Source organism: Anser brachyrhynchus (genome assembly GCF_964034855.1).
Source record: "Anser brachyrhynchus genome assembly, chromosome: 9".
NCBI lineage: Eukaryota > Metazoa > Chordata > Aves > Anseriformes > Anatidae > Anser > Anser brachyrhynchus.
This window is the reverse complement of record NC_137703.1, coordinates 8850452-8870298: the sequence shown is the minus strand read 5'-3', so window position 1 is coordinate 8870298 and position 19847 is coordinate 8850452. Positions and strand designations below refer to the sequence as shown.

At 43.6% G+C, this 19847-nt stretch overlaps 1 protein-coding gene and 1 long non-coding RNA gene across 2 annotated transcripts in view; one reads left to right on the top strand and one right to left on the bottom strand.

The window, feature by feature from the left end:
- The first annotated feature begins 7799 nt into the window (after positions 1–7799).
- On the top strand, positions 7800–15553 carry LOC308199861. The gene is made up of 2 exons (XR_013955050.1): positions 7800–7933; positions 11678–15553. It is a non-coding gene; the product is annotated as an uncharacterized lncRNA (long non-coding RNA).
- LOC308199858 (uncharacterized protein) overlaps positions 13603–19847 on the bottom strand; it is a 322615-nt gene continuing 316370 nt past the window's right edge. The window contains exons 8-9 of the transcript XR_013955048.1: positions 16366–16594; positions 13603–13728 (exon numbers count right to left, since the gene is read on the bottom strand). The gene's annotated coding sequence lies outside the window, so the exon portion shown is untranslated. The remainder of the gene's footprint in view (positions 13729–16365; positions 16595–19847) is intronic.

Here is a 19847-nt window from a genome sequence, read left to right as displayed (position 1 = left end):
TCAGCTAATCACTTAGCTGGCCACTGCTGACAGACAAATACCTTGTGGTGACATCTGATGGAGTTGTCACAAAGCACCAACCTTTCAGCATTGCAGGTTGTGCCTGCGCACGCTGCGTGCCTGAGCGTGGCAGTTGTGTACAGAGGTTGTGCGCAGCCATAACAAGAGCTCGGCAATGCACAAGTACACTCGGAAGCATTCAGATGAATTCTTTACAGGGAAGGCGTTTGTGTTTACTTGGGCATTTTTATTTTAATCCAGTGATGATAATTAACTGATTAATAATATCACAGTCATCAAAAGCGATAGCATGTTTTCAAGGACCATGCAACAATAGCTAGCCCTTTTTATGGCTTTAATTGTAAAAGCAAATAATTACATCCTTTTCAAGGCTTGAAAAGAATTGCTTTCAACTGTAAACAGAAACTACTGAAAAGAAATTTCTCCAACACAATACCCATTTTTAAATGGCCATTTTCCTAAAAAAGCTTGCAACAGCTGTGTTTCAGGTGCATATTTAGGGACTAATTACAGATATGGACAATACCCAGGCAATCAGATGAGGCTCTGCTCATGGATGGATTTGGAGTGTGCCACATCATTATTATTTTTAAATCCCTGCAGAGCTCCACGTGCAATGCTGACCGCTCTGGGAGGAATGCAGAGAGCCTCGGGACTGAGATAGTTCTTCTGTCATTACTCTACAAACCACCACAATGGCTGGTTCTTTTTAATTCTGTCCAGTTCGGCTCCCAGCGTCTGACAAATCTCACATCCTTCATACCTAGTGAAATAGGGACTCTCATATTCTGGACACAAACCACAGAGGAAGGCAAAGCACTGTTATTTGCCACACAACCCTTTTATATCCTGATGGAATTTGGTGCCTGTGACTGTGCTTACTACCTATGCGCTGCACAAGCATAACGCACATAGGCACCAAGGACTGTCCAACAAACCAGCCTAATTACTTTTACCTTCCACTTGACCTGCCTAGTCAGAAATGTTTTTATGTAAGCTTTCTTCTACCCTGAATTCTCTGGAGTCTGACCAAATCACCCCAAAGTGACAGCAGAGCTACTGGACTCAACTGGACTAGATGAACGGATTCTCCATTCAGTAAACAAAGTTTGGTCTTGAAACACAAGTGCTCTTAAAGCCCATGTTTAGATGCTCACAGAGGAAGAGGTTTGCCAATGTCTATATATGAAGTGTACATAGGATATGGAACTAGACTAAAAGTCCCTTTCACATCAACAATCTTAAGCACTCAGCACTGAGCATTGTTGCTTTGAATGTTTCCAGCTCCTGAAGCAATTCCAGGCAGACATGCTGACAAAAGAATAATTTTATCAGCATATGGCTGATCACAGCATCCAATTCCACCAGTGTAAAATGGCCCCATAACGCACACTAGCATTTCTGCATACAAGTGGAACAGATGCTGGAAAGATCAATGTAATAACAGTTTAATTAATTTTAGTGTCAAAGTCAAATGCTTCCTAATTTCCAGTTGACACATCCCTAATTTCAGGGTTGGCTCAATACATTCTGAAAACAGGAGGAGAAATTTGATTCCAGAATTATACTGCAGAAACATCTGCAGAAATGCAAGAGAAACACTTCTCCATTTTTGCAGTCTTCACAGTCTTGAAGTCGTAATATTGTCTAATACCCAGGCTTTTCTATACATGTTTTACAGGTGCAATTTCCCTTTCACAAAGAAGATGCCTTCACCCCTTAATGTGAGTAGTCCTCTCGCATAAATATGTTGTAGTGTGATGGTGTTCCACTGCAGGTGACACACTGGGCCAGGAGTCAAGAGGCTCAGCTCCGGTCCTCACTCTGCAGGTGATTCTTTCTGTCCAGAAAAAGTACCATCAGACCAGCATCCCTTCTGAAAAATTTGATCTACCACTAAAAAAACTCATTATACCAGCACGATATCTCACAGCCGTGTATAAACGATCTATGTTGCACAGATACTATGCCAAACTTCTAATAATGCTCAGCAGATGAGCTGGAGAGGTGGAGATGGGGAGGAAACGTATGGCCTTGGACAAAACGATTTTATAGTGGAGGTCATGGGTATCACCAAGCACTAGCCGTGTACTTTGTTAGAGGAAAGGCTGCAGATCCTGCATCTCCCATTAGTGCCCTGCACTCCAACTTCAGGGAACAGATAGGAAAAAACAGCATGGTAAACTCAAATACAAAAACAAGTCACACCCTGACTTCTGGTCAAGGGAAGTGAAGTTAAGCTATTTATTAGTAAAGCACTTCTAGGAGAGAGTGACATATTTGTGGTCCGAGTAGCGTTTGGATTGTCACAACAGCGAGAAGAGGCAGAGGGTGGTGAGCGATTGCTTGCTGCACAAAGTGTTATTATGCTGAAGTGTGTTCAGTAAATGTTTATTCCACAGGCAGGAACTACTAGTGCCTGTAGTGGTCACTTAGGCCTGAAACCCAAGATTTCAGCGGTTTCATCTGAATGCGTTTGCTGAGCGCTGGGTGACATTCCCCAACACAGGCAACTTCTCAGATTTCAGCAGGAACCAACGTACCATCCTCCTGCATCTATCACTTCAAATGACCCCAACTAAAGAGCATCACGCTCACCCCACCTCCTCTGACACTCAGGGGGCTATCACCTCACGATCAGGACTCTTCATCCCAATGTGTTTCATTAGCAAGGGGAGATGGTGAGCAGGACCCTGCACGTGTTGTCAAACAAAGAGCCCCCAGATCACACCAGGCACAGCCACAGAATGCCCCCACCTCTCCAGCAGCCTCCAATCTTGAAACAAAAACACGCTGAGGGGCAAAGTGACGGGGATGGGAAGGAGAAACCCTTAGCAATGCTTAAGCAAACACCTTTGGAATGAGGCTTAGATTACTACACACGTCAAGGGGATTTTTTTTTTCCTCCTCCCCCTCCTCATTGTCTTGGCAAACTCTTGATGACCACAGGCATAGAGGCCTCTTGACAGGGGACCAGCAGAGACCAGAGGCAAAGGGACAGGGGGTTCGTTGTGCAAAGGAGAGCATCTAAAAAGGCACATCCTCTGGGTGCTTTTGTTCGAGGGCTATGCTTGACTAGCAAATCCTGTTACACTAAGATTACAGGCTGCAGATATCCTAACAAAAACAAAAGCAGAGTACTGCCTGCACATCCAAATGATTTCAGGGAAGAACCGTTAACAGCAGGATGACAAACACCACAGCCCTTGAGCTTATGTGTGCAAATCTGAAGAAGCTCCTTGCATTAGGATATCACACACAAAAATCCCAGAAATCAAACACAGTAATACCAAGTGCTTGTACGGCGAGTTTTACCTGCAGCTCTTGGAGCTATTACAAAGAGAAATGAAGAAGAAAGGCTCATTACCGCCATTTCACAGATAAGGAAACTGTGGCACAGAAAGGAAGTGATTTGTCCTGCAGCCCAGTGGAAGAACAGGGCAGTCGAGTCAAGCCTCTTAAGTCCCAGTCCGATGCCCTCTCCCCTGAACTATTGTAGCTGACTCTGACCCTGCAGGAACTTCACATTTGTCATTATGCTTTACACCTTGATCATGAGGCTGGGTGTCTTCAAAGCACTGCCCTCGGCTCCTTGGCCAGGAGAGGAAAAAGCTCCCATGTACCTAATCAAATATAATTGCCATTCCTGGAGAAAAGAGATTCCTTCTCAACTCCTCTGGATGATAATTCACCCTGTGTTCAGGTGTAAATGTAATGCTATATGTAAGCCAAGATAAAAGTAACTCCTCTGACCACTTTTAACTCAACATCCCTTATGCAGTAAATTTCATACATAGCTATTGAAATAGTGCCAGGAATTGGCTGTAATTTTGTTGTCTATTAATACAACTTCATATAGCAGTTTTAGAGTATTCTCACTAAAATGTAGGCTCTGGGGAAAGACTGATTAACAATAAAAGCCCTTCACGTTTAAATACACGGGTAGCAGAGGATTATTCTAGCTATTGAACTGCAACTGGGGGACCAGTTTCCAAGGAAGAACCAGCTCAGCACAGCTCCTGCAACCTCTGGGGCTCAGGCACAGCACCACTGTCCACTACAGCTGTAGTTATATTGCATGGGAAGAGGGAAATAGCCAGGAGAGGAATATGGGTCAAAATCAGGATTTAAATATTAATCTGGAAAACAGTAAATCTTCAGTGAAGATTCCAGAGCACAAGCACAGCGTGCTTGATGACAGGGACACTGCTTAACAAGCCATCTGCTGAGTGTCGCTCCCACTGTTTAGGACATACACATGAATAAAACCTCGTGAGAGAGATGAGACCATCCAGGTGAGTAGGTGGCAAGTCTCTTCCCTGTCCTCTTACCTAAAGGTCGTAACTGTGACCAAGTCAGAGCGGTAAAGTATCAGGCACTAACAGCCAACAAACAGGGCAGGGAGGAATGGATGTTTTCCCTAAGGTGTCTTGTGTAAACTTGCAGCCAGCTATGCACTGGAGGTGGCCATAGGTGACTTGTAATCCAGGCCAAAAGCAGAAAATCACAAGATTAAAAGTGGGTGGTCAGATCATTCATTTGACTTGTAGAAGAGGGGGAGAGGAGAGAAGAGGAGAGGGAAAAAAAAATCCACTTGTAGACGACGAGCAGTTTTGCAGGGAACAAAGAAATCTCTCTCACAGACAAAATTGGTCTGCCAGGAACTGAGCCCATCTAGCTCCCCACCTCCCCACCACCCTCCCCATATCTTCCCCTCTAAAAGGATCTTTTCTGGGATTCGGGGAATGCGTGTTTATGAAATAGTTCCATTCAATTAGGGCACAGAGTACAGCAGCTTTATATCAGAGGCAACCCAGAGCGAGAGCTCTGTGGAAGTGCAGGTACATGGTAATGATGACAACCCTGCACTGGTTGTAGTGTCATCACCTCTTATTCTTAATCAAAAGGCTTCCAATCCCTTCTCGACGTGTGCACTCGGAAATGAAGGGACTGCTGGAGAATCATTTGAATGTGGCAGCCCTAGATAATGATGAAACGAATAAAAGGCTCACTTTTTTGTTTAGGTTTGAGGAAGAATTCAGGATTCCTCTCGTGAAAAGGCAGCGGTTTAATAGCAGTGAGGCAGAAGGGCTTCTCGTTATCCGCAGAGGCTGCTGCCAGTGCAGCACTAATGGCCACGGCACGGGCTTCCCCAGCACGCTCCCTGCTCCACGGCGCCCGAGGAAGCCGCGCACCGGCAGGGTGAAAGGAGGCTGCTTCAACAGGCTCGGTGTGGGACTGGGGGACAGCACTGTGCTCCCATGTGAGGGCTTTCCTTTGTGGGAAGGGCAGAGGGCAGTTTTTCTTGGTGGCACTGAGTGATGTGAGCCGCACAAACCCACGCTGAAGCACAGTGCCTTGGCACCTCTGCCCCTGGTGTATTTACCCACGGCCGGGGCAGCAGCTGCACAAGCAAACGCGATGCTGCATGCAGAGAAACGGCCGTGCAAGTGAGCTGTGGGGCAGGAATCACCTCCACGGAACAGGGCCTTGGACAGGCAGATAGTATGCCTGAGCCCGGACAGCATCCCTTGGTAAGCCTTGTCTTCCCATACGTTGTCCTGCCAGGATGATTTTTATATTGGATTTAGGGGAAAAGAATGGAAAGCAGCTGAGCAATCTGCTTCTCCCTGTAGCCCATCTGTACCTCTCAACACATTACTATCTCTTGCCATATGTTTCTGCAGTATCTTTTGCATATTCCAGGAACCAGGCACTGCAACTTGCAGGACCTTTTGTCTCAAAGAGGTCAAGAGCTGCCTTGTATTAAAGGTGTGCTGGATGTCCACCTATTCCATACTGACTGGTTCCATTCAGTGAACTGATGCCATGCCATGCAAGAGAGATGGTAAAGGCTTTTTGTTTGCCTGCTTTGAAAGGTTATTTTTCTAGAAAAGGAAATTAGAGTAACAGAAGCTTTAAAGTGATTTACCAACCAACAGAAATCATTTTTGCTTCTATTTCATTATTGGCCTCTTTGTCCAAAAGACAAGTTTTCACACACACACACAAAATAATCCTGATATTTGCAAAATTGCATCTATCTTTAGTCTTTTGCCCAGCCCTTCTTAGGCATTCACATTTATCTATACCAGAGCAAAACACGTGAAAAAAAATTAAAAACAACTTCTGTTTAAGGCTAGTTAAAGTTACTCTATTCACTGCAGTAACATTTGCCCCAAATGCAGAGCTGGCAAGGTCAATAGTTTCACTTTTTGTGCTTCAGCTACATTAATATAACAGTTTGCCATTCCTCTCTATTACTATATACGTTCAAAGCTTCATAAGCTGTCATGAACAGCCTGATCTCTGACACGCAAGACATGTTAACAACAGCTTTTTCCATTCAGAAAGCCAGCAAGAAAGAGAAGTCAAACCTTTCAATGTATGTTAAGTAATAAATATAAGATCTCCATGATGTCCTGCATGATGAAACACCTTACAGCAGGTTAGAAAAGGAAGTATGTGGAATCAATACATTTCTTCTCACAGTTACATAGCTGCATACATCACCACTTTTAACTTCACTGTCTTCAATCCAGCCCACTGTGTCCACAAGTAACATCACAGGGACAAGGCTATAGAAAAGCCAAGGACATTATAAACGAACAATGTGGCTATTCAGCGCATACATGTAGGGTTAGGGCAGAGTGACCAGTGGTATAAAAAAACGGAACATTATAAGATTTCAGTGCATTGCAATTCCAGTTAGTATGGACATCTAATAATTAAAAAACAGTCAATAAAATGAGCTTACAAAGATCAGGCAATAAACAAAATTGAGCAGAAATACAAATCAGATATGTACAAGGTTTCAGGATTCCCCCAACTCCCCCCCTTCACAAAACCAGTGTAACAATTAAGACAGTTGCATTGGGTTTACATTATAAGGGTGTGGTAGTGGGGGCTGTAGGGCGACCTCTATGAAAAGAGACCAGTAGCAGCCCCCGTGTCATTTCTAACAGAGCAATTAAAAGACTCAGATCAAGGTGCACCCAATTTGCAGGTAGCGTGGTGCAATGAGGAGCCAGAAGCTGCATATACACTTAAACTTCAATTGTCACAATTCCCTAAGAAAATATTTTGTCTTGGTTTATAATAACTCTTTTGAATTGAGCTGGGACTGTTTGGTAATCATTCTAGGTTTTATCAATGATAAAAGAGCCCATATAGAATTCTGTACGAGTTTTATGAAAACAATGTATGATCTCATGATAAATCCCTTATAAACTAGTTGAGGATCAGCCCTGCTTATGGACACAAGAAAGATTCAGTAAAAACAAGACATGAGGAAATAGGGTATATTTTTACTGTGCTTTAGTTGTTAGACAGTTAGCTGGAGAAATACTGAGTTGAGAAAGACCATTTAAACCACACCTGGGCAAGGAAAACAGTCTTTTTCCTACTGCAATCACATTAACAGTGGTAAGGTCATATAGCATAAGAGAAGACCCAGCATCTGCACTTCTCAAAAGCATGATGAAATCCTCTCACAAAGCTGCTAGGTGGAGGTGAGAAGGGTAAATGAGTGCCCTAGTTAACTATAAATTAACTGTAAGCACCCTGCTTAGCCATGACCCTCTATTTGTCTTAATAAATTGCTCCAATTAATTATGCCATTTCAGGTGCCAGTGAGTAATCTGCACTGTATTTTCCTTAGACTAAATAAGTACCTTATAATTACTACTAACTCACCTGATGGCAATGCTGTGGTCTCCTCCTGATACCAGTAGCTATGGCTAGTTGATAATGGTAGTGGCATGACCTGACCACAAAATGGCATCTTAACAGCACTTATTTACTGTTGGGGATCTTCTTTAATCCTCCTTCTCTTAAATTCAGACTTCCTGGCTCTCTGTGCTTTTGGAGTCCCAGAAGTCTGCAGGAGAATAACAGCTGGTGCCTATCGGAGGTAATTGCCCTTTAAGTTTGACCCAAAAGCTACACGAATGTATGTTTTATTGAGAGATACATAAATTTGTATATTGACCCAATGTACTCTTAGCTCGAGGATGTCAGCAGCGTTTATAAAGCTTCATGGCAAATGGCTGTTGACTCTTCACCCTTGCAACTGTGCGAGATTAGTGCATGTGGTGGTCCAATGCCAGCTTAAATATAGCTGGGTTTTCTTGTTATGTTGTGTAGCTCTGGCTTACAAACCCTTGGGTGGCTGCAGTTATCATGGTATAAAAGTACTTTAGCAGCTGTACAATTCATTTTATCACCCATGTTGTAACAAAAGATGCTGCTCCTCTGAAGGGGATTTATCTCTCTGGCCACACCACCAATCTCCCTCAGGCCCGTGGGGTGCACAGGAGATCTCAGTAGCACTGAAGGATGCAGAGGTCAACATGTGGCAGAAGACACTGACAGAGATCTCCCTTTTTGGGCTTTTACCCAAGGTGTCTCATCCTTCAGCACAGGGAAGAGGATCACCTTGACGCCCTTTCTTCCATTTTGTGATGGAGAAAGCTTGTTGTCATCACTGGCCTCTCATGCCAAGGATGCTTCATGGAGGCTCCATTGGAACCTATCTTGACCCCTGGGGAAAGGAAAAAAGAAAAAATAAGTCTTTCAGAGGAAGGCTAAAACTGACCAACAAATGGTGTTTCTGAGGTACTGAAACTATTAATTTGGGTGGAATTCAGTGAATTATGTGAGCTTAAAAATATTATGTCAAAACATGAAATTTAAGTAATGCCATGGTCTGCTTCAGAAAATACCAACATGCTTTCTCTAGAGAAAAATATTTCAAGGCAATATAGTTAGTGATTTAGAAGCCATAAACCAAGGAAATCTGCAGGAACAGTGAGTGGCAGTGCCCACTCCCATGGCCCCCACGGGGGGCTGCACTCCTAGGATGGCCATGGCACTGAGCAGCGCTGGCTCCTCACAGGTGCTTCCCATGAAGTGTTAATCCTAAAGTCAGTGACAGCATTTAAATATAACTGCTCATCACTGTAGCAAAGCAGCAACTAGTCTGGATCTGGTTATAAAATAGATGTATTTTAAGAGCACTGTCCTACTTTGTTCTGTCCAGGGAAGAGATTAGGAGCAGACCCATAGCCAGACATTGCTCATGCTTTGTGATATCCTTTCTTTAGTAACAGTTCCTAGTTTTGCATTATTTCTTTATGAGTGCAGTAAAAAATGCTCTGGAGAGGGTCTCATGTTTTGCAACCTGAATAGTCAGAGCTGACACAAAAAGATGAGCTTCAGACCAGTTTACAGCAATGACAGAAAACATATTGCACCTCTGTTTGGTTTAGTTTAGGTGATGTCTACTGTGTTCAAAGATACGGGAAAAAAGGAAACATCAACAAAGAAACACAAAGGGAACAGGGGTGGAAAAAAAAATCTCTTTCAAGTATTATGAACCTGGGATCAGCTGACCTACAGAAGCCCTAAATTTGGTCCAAAGAATCAAACTGCAAGAAATGTGTCAAAATTAATTAAACAGGTACTCTGAAGTGGTGGAGCATGGCAGAATGAACTTGTTGATGATGGACTGAAAACAAGGCGATTTTGTTGCCTTGGTTTTCTTTCTGCTCAAGTGAGAAACAGGAATGCTGCATCACCAGGGGATCACACCTGTGGGGCTGTGGCGTAGCGGCTGAGCCCGGGGAAATCCTGGCCACCCCATGCCTGCTGGAAAGTCCAAAGCTTGCAGCATTTTCCAAAGAGGCTGAAGGAATGAAAACAAAACATGCCATTTTCTCATCAGCAGAAGGTGCTTAATTGTGCTGTGAGGTCTGAAGTAGAGGTCAGCAAGCAAAAGTACATATAGATATGTAAGTTTAATATATATTAATGCCATAATTCAATTTGGACAGGGATGCCACTGATTTTTTTCCCTTATGGTGAATTCTCTGCCTGTCTGAAATTCAGAGAATTTCAGACAGGTATCCAGGAATGCATATATCTCTTGAAACTCCCCAGGAAGCACTGCTGTCAGCTGTCAACAATTTCTACGTAGTTCACTTGGCTGGACACATTGCATGAGGGCTGTAGGAGCAGGATGCCCGTGTAGAGAATGAGCCATGAACTGGCACCCAAACTTTTCACCTGGCATGCACCTGCTGCTACCCAGTGTCTCATGCCAACACAAGAGAAACTTCAGCCTGTGAAATGTTCTGAGCATCATTAGCAAAGGCAAATGAGAACTTTTAGGTGGAATGGATTTGTTGAAGTATACTGGGAAGATTAATGCTATCTGGACATGGTCGTGGGCAACTGGCTCTAGGCGGCCTTGCTTGTGCAGAGCAAGGGTGGTCTTGCTTGGACAAGATGACCTCCAACCTCACGTCCCTGTCAACCTGAACCATGCTGGGATTAACTCAAGAACAGCTTCATATTTCTGGGGATGTTCCAGCAAAAGTCTTTCTAAGACCAAAGGAGTGGAACTGGGAAGGAGATGACTGCTCTGGTTAGGACACGGGGACTCAGAAGAAGTAGGTTTAGCATCTAGTTCCACTACGGATATCCAAATGTGACTGTGAGAGTGTCCCCGAGTGTCCTGTAAGAATTGCAGATCAAATTATGCCTTTTTCTTCCAACCTTCTACCTTATTTGTTTAAGCTGTAAACTCTTTTAGGGGGGCAATTGCACAGGGGTCATAGTCTCAGCAAGGGGACCTCACCACTACTAGAATACAAATAACCTTGGAAAGATGATTCTGTGACTGTCTGAATTCCTTTTCTTGTCGTTTTGGTTGCAAAGTGCTAGTGTCGTGCATTAGAAGATTTTCAGGCTATTGTGCTTTTATTTTGGACTCAGACCTAGATCTTATCATGTGAAAATGCCGCAGCTAATGCATAGTAGGATGTGATATCCTCCGTTTTGCACCTCTGTATCATTAGCTGGAGGAAAAAGGGAAAAGAGGAAAGAAAAAAAAAATCCACCTTTGTGTAACTAAAAACCTCTCGGTGGGATTTGTTTAGTGTGAAAGAATGATTAGTAATTTTTAGTGATTAGCAATTTTCTCCCTCAGGTGGCTTTTCTGCATTCCCGTAGAGCTCACGTACACAACAGACCTGCCAAAAGGGAAGAAAAAGCTGAAACAGAAAACGCCACACAGCAGTGAAAACTCTAGCGGGCATTTATAACAGATATATTTTACTATTTTTAAACAACAGGTCTAATCAACAGAAGGAATATAATCCTCATTTCTAAATCACTCTATTTGTGCAAAATTCCTCCTATGGACCTCCAGATCCCACACTGGTGATATAATCAATCCAAGAAGCACAAATATCTGTCTATATAGATACATATATTTATGCTTTCCCCTCTTCTTTATATTGTTTAGAACCGAGCAGAAATGAAAGAGACCCCTCAGTTATGCCTCCCCCCCCCCACCCCACCCCCCCGACATGCTGAGGAAATTGTGCTCTGATGTCTAGGAGGACTGGTTTTCTCTGCCCCATTGTGCAACAAAAAGTGATTATTTTTAATGTGGGTTAGAAGGAAGCTTTTTTTTTTTTTTTCTCCCCTCCTTTTCCCTTTTCCAATTGATTATGCTGCAGAAGGGATCTTGTTTTATTTCATGAGTGAGGAACATGGGGCCAGATTCACCCAGGGGTAACTCTCACGGAAGACAGAGTTGCATCAGGGATGGATTTGACCCGTGATCTGTTATTTTTTCCTTTAACTGCAGCTTTCCTGCAAAACCTCAGTCATTACACCTGGTTAGACTAGAGACTTGACAACCTGTGTGGCCTCAGCATTTCCTTTTATGAATCAGCCTGTCTCATATAAAGAAATCCAAGACAAGATGAACACAGCTGCTTAGTTTGATGGCAAACACACACTTTGCCCAGCTCAGAGCTGTGTCTAACCCTTTCCAAGAACTGGGAAAATATCCTCAGCTTAAAACATCCCATTTAATGCTGACTTTAGAACATCAACAAGAATCTCCACCACGTTTACAGTGGGGAAAGGTGCTGGAATGAAACCATTGGAGACTGAAGTCCCACACCTACAGAAGAGGTGTCACCTCCTCCTGGTTGCCTTACTGATGTGCTACACTGGTAGCCTGCCTCTGGAAACAGGAGGGCAGATTAGTGTCTACACCAAGACAGCCTTAAACCAGTAAAGCCAGCAGCAGTGGTGGGTTCTCACACGTCTGTTTCATCCGGGAACATCCTGAGATCTACATTTTGGAGATGCCACTGAATGACCTTCTGGCCCTTCCCCTCTCCTACATTGTAATAATGAAAGAGCATAAATGATACAAGCACACACCCATCGTCTTCTCTGCAGCCCCTGTGAAAGGAGCATGGCAAGTGTGGAGCTTTTGCCAGGGTGAGACACAAACATGGTGAAACCCAGCTGGAAGTTGTGTTGTGGAGGCTGAAACATCTCCTGGGAAAGGGTGAGAAAGCAGAATCAATTCTGGCAGCTGGGTTCTGATCAACTTGGACTGGAGCATCTTGGAAAAGAGAGTGGGATGGCTGGACACAGTGAAATGACCAGTCCTGATGGAGACCTTCATCCCCCTGGTGAGCTGGTACAGAAACTCTGAGCTGCCTCTTCAGAAGGGGGAGAGTCAGAGGGCAGGGAGTAAATCTGAAGTGAAAGCTTTCCTTCAGCTCTTTCCCAGACATTTTCCCATTGAAAGGTATGAGCTGCTCTGGGGATGGATGTGAAATGGTGATGTAGAGATAAAAAGTTTATCTCATAGCACTCCTGGAAAATCTGAACGGGCAGCAAAGAGAGCCCAAGAAACATGGAGTCTTTCATAGTTCCTTCCAGACTACTTCCAGGACTTCAGATTTGTTGAAGTCCTCATGAATCAGGCAACTCAATGCCCTAAGCTGAATTACGAGGAATGATGATTCTGGTGGAAAAAACCTCACACATGCGGAGAAGCAGATCGAAACAGGGAAACTCAGAAACATGCTGCATGTTTTTTGCTTTGCTTTCTGTTCTGCTGTTATGCTTTTGAGTCAGAGGAAATGATTACCTCCTCACATTTCCCCAGTGCTCAGAAACGTGACTACTTAGGGGCTGAAGCCACCATGAAGGATGGGATGCAGACAGCTTATAAGTCTTGTGTTTCACTTTTCCTGTGTGCTGATCTTTTAAATGAATAAAATATTACCTCTTTTACTACAGCATTAGCTGCCACGTTTTCAATATTCAGGCAGAGGATGTAAGTTTACAACCTTTATCGTTCACCCAGCCAGCCAGAGGGATGGATGTTAACATGATCATACTCTTACAACCTTTCCTTGCTGCCAGAGGTTCCTCAGTTACCTGAGCAATGCAATTTTCCTTTTTGGCAGCGGTGTTTACCTGCACAGTTGTCTTCTCTGCCATTTGGACCTGTTTACACATGCATATGCCAAAGGGGGCTTAGGAGCAATCGTGTGTGTCGCTGTTGCAGAGGGAAGGGTACTTGGTAGGCGGCAGTTCCCCTCACAGCCTTAGGCAGGCTGCCCACCAAACCCCCTCTTTACACAGTACCTGCATCCCCTCGGGAACTGGCAGGCCACCCTGGGCTCGGCGTGGTGCCATCATCACACACGGATCCGGCAGTGAGCACAGCCAGAGGCCAAGCAGGAGCATCCAATGGGCTTGCTGGCAGCAGGGATCTGGGCTGGGAACGTGAAGATGTTTGGGCTGTCCTTACACACTGCTACGGAGATATGCCAGCCCTTCTCAGCCTTCAAACTAGATGTTCTTGGCCGAAGAAACTATGATTTCCTGGTGGAACGAGAGTTTATTTTTCTTTTTTTTTTTTTTTTGAATAATTGTTAAAAATAAAGTCCGGGTTTTACTATGAGCATTTTCACAAGGTAAAAGAGGATTCCATAGAATACGTGATTTTCTATTTGATTAATATTAGAGTTAGGGGATATTTACACGGGAGGAGGTCTGTTTTGATGAGAGCAACATTTTCCAGGTGCTATTTCTATTTCTTCCTTTCTTCACCTATTCCCAGGAGTGGGATTCTTGATCCACTCAGGCTTTTTTGCTCACTTTTGTTTGCACTCGTAATTCACGTTGGAAGACTGACCTCACATGCTGCTTTTACGTTTCATAGTATTACTGATCTCAACAGGCTTCCTCTCCATTTACACTTTAATGAGCAAAAGAATTAGTATTGCTTTCTCTATGAGAGGGGAAAATGAAAAACATCTGATTTAGTAATTATTTGACTATCTGAGGGAGGACAGCTAAGAAAAGAGCTCTGACATCCCCAGCATTAAAGCACGTTGGAAAGTGAGTGTAGAGCTTATGTTGATGGAGAAGTAAACTGAGGCACAGAATAGTCAAAGGGATATGTCCATGCCAGCCGATGTCCACAGCGAGGACCATTAGAAGATGGTGCCTTCCACTGATTCAGTCAGTGGGAACTGGTCCAAGAAGACTAGTACGAAAAGGAAAACTGAAATAGTTTGAAGGGAGACTGCATCTAACAGAGTAAATACAGTTATACCAGTGTTTGTTTTGGAAACAGAATGTATACTCAGGTGAGAAAGTGTCCCAACTTGCAGCATATTTGAGCTTGCCTGCATACAGAGCTCCCTGGGCTTTTCACGGTAATCGCTTTCACCCTTTTGGAGAAGAATGACAGAATATTCATTTCATACATGACAAAAATGAAGAAAACAGAGGCCAAACACAAACTTAGCAGAACAATCTGCCATAAAAATCAATCAATATTTTTCTTTTTGTTTGGAAGGTAATTAAGTGCTAGAGTTCAGATTTCCTCAGCTATGAAAATTAGATAGTGATCATTTTGACTGCAATTCTAACATGCCTTATACATTCTTCACAGTGCTCTGGCTAATTGCTTTAACCAAATCCATGTCAATGTAAGACCTGGGTCTAAATGTTGGACTACAGCTACCTGCTCTGGGTGACGGCAGCAGAGAGCCTCTCTCAGAAAATATCCTATCCAAACAGCCCAGAGCATATGAGCTCCCTGCTCCCACTGACAGGGTCCTCGCTGCCTCCCCGGTCCCTCACCGCTGTGCCCTCACTGCCCCAGCGAGAGGAGCTGTAAGGACAGCAGCTACATTAAGGAGTGAGGAAAGAAGCAGGGCATTCAAGGGATTTTCAGAAAAGCCAAATGCAGTTGTGACTATGCAGCTAAGACAGCCAACCTTGCTCCCTGCTCACAAACTGCAGTGACAGCCTTACAGACAGCAGAAGGTGAAGGTAGTGAAAGGGCATCACAAACCCTTCTCTTTCCACCCATTCTGCATTCACTTTGACTCCAGATGAGGGATCCTGACAGCAAACTAGTTGGAAAGCATAAACCTAAGTACTTTAAGTGGGCTTCAGGATATCCAGTCTCTTCCTCCTGCTTTTAGGAGCATATCCTTCCTTCTAGGGTATTTTACCCTTGACTGAGATTATCATGCCCTGAATTTCCGTCATGTTACCTCCTACTCAGAAGGCTCTTCTAGCCTTATCATATTTCCTGCTCCTTTTAGGTAGCATTTCTCATAGATATCTACCATCACGTCCCTGTAGTTATCATCCTTCCTTCTCAGGATGAAATTTTTCCATGGTGCATATACTTTCCCCCCAGCATTGAGATGCTCCCTTCTAAATCTCTCATCCCAAGTACTTTGTGAGTTTTTATTTTCACTGCTGAGGAGCCTTGTCTGATTATACAACAAAGCTGCCTACTGATATTCTCTTGTTTTCTGTGCTTGGAGACAAGCAGCTAAGGGTGCAGGAGACCACTGTGAAACTCGGTACACCTTCACACATCCAGGAAATAAGAAATTCACGTTATGCTGCCTTAACCTTTCACTATTCAGGCACTGAGCTGGAGAATCTGTTCTTCCCTTTTGTATCCACTGATGTGACTGGATCCATGCCCACGCATATTACTTATATACACCAGCCCACAGCTGCCCACCACATTATGCGTGTTTAGTTTTGCAGCATTTTGGAAACAATCCCAATTCTCAGTACAGGGCCTTTTCCAATTTGAAATTTTATATATAGTTTGAAATTCTGGGAAAAAAGGGAAAAAACACACAGACAAACTTCTTCCACAGTTTGGAAAAGTTGATGCCATCCATCCACTAGGTGACACTGTTTACCTACAGATCTTGCTCAATTTGTGCGAAAACCCACAAATCTTTCAAAAGTAGCATACAATATGTTTTGCTATTAAAGATAAAGGAGAGTGGTTGCAAAGGAGAAGGAAAATGGGCTGTCAGTGAGGTACAATTAAGGGCAAACCTACAGTTATGAGGCTTTATGGTCTGGTTTCAAACTATTTACTAAAATGAATTTTAAAAGCTGCTTTTTATCAGGCCTACTTCAATGCCTTAGGAAATTGTTTTATTTAAAGAAAAAAAAAAAGCAGGCACTCACCGTCAGCACAAATCTCAGGCTGGCTCAGATTTGGTCTTGGAGACAAGCATGAAGAGAATTGCGTGGTAACAGAGCCAGAAAAGGAGAAAGAAGAATTTCTGCAATCTCATTTGAGGGGAACTTGGTAGAAAGCTGTTTTCCAGTCTTGAAAAGATTTCAGAATTTCACATTTCTCCCTCAGTCTTAAATAGGACCAGAAATGGTAATCTCAATTTCCGAAACCAGCAATCTGAAAGAAACAAAAATTGATTAGAGCCTGCTTGGATCTTAATGAAGCATTTTTGAATTATTTCATGCTTAAATATTAATTTTTTCTTAGTATATTTTTCCTATAGAATCATGTGCTTTTTATTTGAAAAATAATATCTTTCATTATAAAATGCTGACTAAGTCAAGACGGTTTAAACTGAAAACGAGATATGCCAAAACCAAGAGTTTCCCTCAAGACGTATCAGTTTTTAATTAATATTTTCAAATTAGAAAAATGTTTAATTGGAAAACTCTTATACAAATCTGCTTCCATGTGCTGCTCAGGGAGGGCTCTATGCAGAAATGATGGGGTTGGCAATGGTATTACGGAAATCTGAATTAGTATCTGTTGGGATCAGGAACTCACACTTCTGAGGAAACTGGGCGCGCCTGAATCAGGCATGCATTTTGGAAAAACTCCGGAGAAGTCCATTTTATTTCTTCTCTGCTACTGACAGGCCAAAAGAAACACCTCTCATCTAAAGCCCTTAAGCCAGTCTTTCAAAAATATTTACCACCCACGCTGCAAGGAGAACTCTAAGGGAGTGCTTGGTGCTTGGGATCTCAAGCAAGATGCTGGGCACCTTCAGAGACCCGGGAGGGTTCCACGGGGATGTGCCAACCCAATCCTCTCTTACTGTGAGTCAGCCTTTATTTATTTATTACTTTTTTGTAGCCACAGCCCATAAGAAGCTTACAGCCCAGTTCGTGTTTAAACACAGCCAAGGTTTTCAGAGATCACCTTTAGTTCCAAGTAGAAACCAACTGTCTAGCCACATTCAGATATTTGGCTACGGCTCCAACGACTGTCATGAAATAGTTTTGAGGAACATTTCTGTATGATACTGTTCACATTTACATGCAAAGATCTTTTCTCTATCATTTGGGCTAACGGTCTTTTCCCTCCTTGGTTCTGAAATAAATGGCTAGCCAAATTAAAGCTGAGACTTTACTTCCTGAAGGCCTCTTCCCCAGCTGCCGTCATCAGATCTTCCATCCCCAAAACCCAAGGCGCCCAGCCTTGGCTCACATTAATGAAGCAATACATCAGGAGTACAAACCCAGCTTCCCACGTCACCTCTGACGTACTCTGGTCCCTTTACAGCCAGCAGACTGTCCACAGAGTTCAACCAAAGCAAGGTTCTTCCTGCTTCCTCCTGAGAAGGAATGGGGCTCTCTTTTCTAATTGCTCATACTGTAGCTTGGGTTTTCTAGATGCCTGGAGATTCATGGATTAATTCTAATGGTGTACAAGTGGAGAACAGCAAGCCATTGCCCATAGGTTTGAGGGATTAAGAAGGATGGCCCTACTCCAAATGGGGAATCTTTAGGAATCTACAAATCCCAAAAGGTTGAGTCCCACTCATTATTACTGGGACCATTCAGTTCACCTGCAGCAATGACGGAGCAAGGGGCAAGCGGTGCTTCAAAGCTCCTGTGATCAGAGCACAGCAAACAGGAGGACAAGAGAGGCTCAGGGATGCTCTGAGGATTGCTGTCCCTGAGCCAGGAGCCCACATTTGTGCCGGGGTGAGCGAGGCCCTCCTGCCAGCCAAGCACACCAAAGTACTGCTGCTGCTTGGGCAATCCCCAGCCTGGCCTGTGTTTGAGACGCTGCCTTTTTTAAAATCCACACAGCATAATTGATAATTGTACGAAAAGCCCTGAGGGTTGGACAAGATAATAGCAGTTTTACAAGAGGCTAGAAGACGCTGGAAGCTTTTACGGTATTTTTGATGTAAAATTATTAGTTTTACCTGCTGTTCAATGCACACAGTAGCTGCTGGCATGGGTTCAATGGCTAGGTGGATGACGTTGTTTTTACATTTCTGAAGTGGTTTTTGGGCCCAGCTCTTGCACAGATCGTGAGAAGAGGAAGATGAATGGGGGCTACGTCAAGAACAGTAGAGCCCCTGTTTTGTTTTCCAGTGTGGACAAAACCAAATTGTGTTTAGGCTGTATCCCCCAAATAACTACACCTCTATTCACGGAAAGCAACTGTCACTCTTCCTGAATTGTTTGTCAAGTGTGGGGAAATGCCCAGGCAAGGCATTGAAGTTAGAGGCCCTCGTCTAAGAAGACATAGAGTAAACCAGCACAGCAGGAGCTTCTCCCACCAAGAGTCCCAACTCAGAATACATCATGTGTTTCAGCCCTGGTTGGGGCTTTCCTCAGTCTTGAGTATTACAGACAGCAAATATTTCAAACAATGTGACAGTTTTGTGAGACAAGCTGGAAAAAAGAGAAAAAAGATCTAGCTCCCCAGAGAGCTGAGTCTAACAGACTCGTTGCATTGGTGACATGATCCAGATTTGAGACTGCACCTCGAAAGGCAAAGGGCAGGAGCTAGTTTGTTTAATTTTGAATATTTGCATATCTCTTTCTCTCACTGCATTGATATCAGATCTGCAACAATCTATTAAAGCTTTCATTTGAATAGCCATTATATGCCTGAGAATAGAGACTGGGCTCCTTGGGGGCACTTAGGAATAAACAAATCATTTGTGGCACATGTGTTGTTCAAGCTTCATGCAAGGTAAATGGAAAATACAGATTATGGTGCCTCAAGTCCTCTCCATTTTCCCCTCTTGTCAAACATTCCCAGATTCTTCAAAAGGAGAATCTAGCCATATTATTAGCAATAAAATGGCTTATAGCTGAAATTTTGAAAAGGTTTAACAATGTTCTTTACAGGAATTGTGTTTCTCATTACATAAATCTCCAGGCTCTCAGGCAAACCACCACCACAGCAAGCCATTATGTCCTGCTGTGGCGGTGTCTCCACTTAGAAAAGATAAAGATTCAGGGCTTTTTGACTTTCTTGTTTTCCATTCTCATTCCTTTTAAAGAAAAAAAAATCCCACAACAAACCAAACAGTATATTCACCATTGAAAAGTCCCCGCAGGTTCATCTGCGCTGCACAGATTCACTCCTCATTTACACCAGTGACCCATGAACAGCCAGGGATGGGATGGAGAAAGGACATGGATGGATGGACAGCAGGACACAGAGGTCACGGACTACCATTGGCACAGGTGCAGGCTCCCCACCCTGATGGTGCTGGGAGGGAGATGAGGGGAGACATGGACTCTAGAAAAACAACTCGCTGTTTAATGGCAAAGCCAAGAGGAACCTCCCTCCCCTCCACTGTGCCTCCCCCTCAGAGCAACATAAAACCTGAAATTGCCACTTAGCTTAAGCCAGCATGTTTCTGCCAACTCTTGTGGCCTTT